This window comes from Rhinatrema bivittatum, chromosome 1 (assembly GCF_901001135.1).
Source record: "Rhinatrema bivittatum chromosome 1, aRhiBiv1.1, whole genome shotgun sequence".
Classification (NCBI taxonomy): domain Eukaryota; kingdom Metazoa; phylum Chordata; class Amphibia; order Gymnophiona; family Rhinatrematidae; genus Rhinatrema; species Rhinatrema bivittatum.
Window position 1 is genome coordinate 45,516,199 of NC_042615.1, and position 1,606 is coordinate 45,517,804.

Sequence of the window (1,606 nt, forward strand, 5' to 3'; positions counted from 1 at the left end):
CCACGATTTATCATCAGGAGCATTTGTATTGTATCGTTAAACAGAGGGCGGGAAAACCGGCACACCAAAAAAACCCTAACACCCACCCCGAACCTTTAAAACAAACCCCCACCCTCCCGAACCCCCCCAAAATGTTTTAAATGTCCTGGGGTCCCGGCGCGATGTCCCGCTCTCTGGCCACGGCTGCTGTGAAGAGAAATGGCGCCGGTGGCCCTTTGCCCTTATGTGACAGGGCAAAGGTAGCGCCGGCGCCATTTTGATTTCTAGCTCCCGACGTCACGCGTCCAGGAGATCGCTCCCGGACCCCCGCTGGACCCCCAGGGACTTTTGGCTAGCTTGGGGGGGCCTCCTGACCCCCACAAGACTTGCCAAAAGTCCAGCGGGGGTCCGGGAACGACCTCTTGCACTCAGCCGTATTGCAAAATGGCGCCGGCCGTATGGCCGTATTGCCGTGCAAAATGGCGCCGGCCATATGGCCGGCGCCATTTTGCAATACGGCTCGAGTGCAAGAGGTCGTTCCCAGACCCCCGCTGGACTTTTGGCAAGTCTTGTGGGGGTCAGGAGGCCCCCCCAAGCTGGCCAAAAGTCCCTGGGGGTCCAGCGGGGGTCCGGGAGCAATCTCCTGGACGCGTGACGTCGGGAGCTAGGAATCAAAATGGCGCAGGCGCTACCTTTGCCCTGTCACATGATAAGGGCAAAGGGCCACCGGCGCCATTTCTCTTCACAGCAGTCGTGGCCAGAGAGCGGGACATCGCGCCAGGATCATCGCGCCGGGACCCCAGGTCATTTAAAACATTTTGGGGAGGTTCAGGAGGGTGGGGGTTTGTTTTAAAGGTTCGGGGTGGGTGTTAGGGATTTTTGGTGTGCCGGTTTTCCCGCCCTCCCCCGATTTACGATTTTTAACAATTTCAAAACAAAACAAAACACGACGATCCGATTTCCCTCCCCCCCCAGCCAAAATCGATCGTTAAGACGATCGATCACACGATTCACACCTCTACTGTGTATCACTGCTCTATAGCATTTATTCATTATTCTTTATTTTATGTTAATCCCTATATTTGCTACAACAGTATGCTCTGTAATATACTATTTATGTACTATTAATTGACCATTCTTATTCTAGTTGGTTACTGTACTTGCATCTATTGTAAACCCTAAAATGCTGTAATATGCTTTGAGCTCTCTTTAGAAAAGTGTGAAATAAATATAGGATGATGATGAGTATGCAGTTATCACCTGCACATTCCCTCCTCTGACCTGTCTCAACCTTTTTTTTTTTTTTTTTTTTTTTAAAGTGTCTAATAGTATGCGTGCTGTTCACAGAGGACAAACGTCTGTCCACACTGAAGACTAACAATAATCAAACCACATTTTTACACTTTGATTGCTGGCCACTTAAGCAGCAAGAGCAGATTAAAAAGGTGCAAATGATGGTGAATAATGTAGAAGCAGCCGTAGACTTGTCCCAAGAGTTAGAATTATCTGAATTTCAGGTAGTGAGTAAAAGAACTCTTTAGGTGATATTTTATTAGATTTAACAGAGACTGGAAACTATAAAAAAAAAATTTTTTTTAGGAAGTTGGGTTCTCTCTTCCTATGGTTC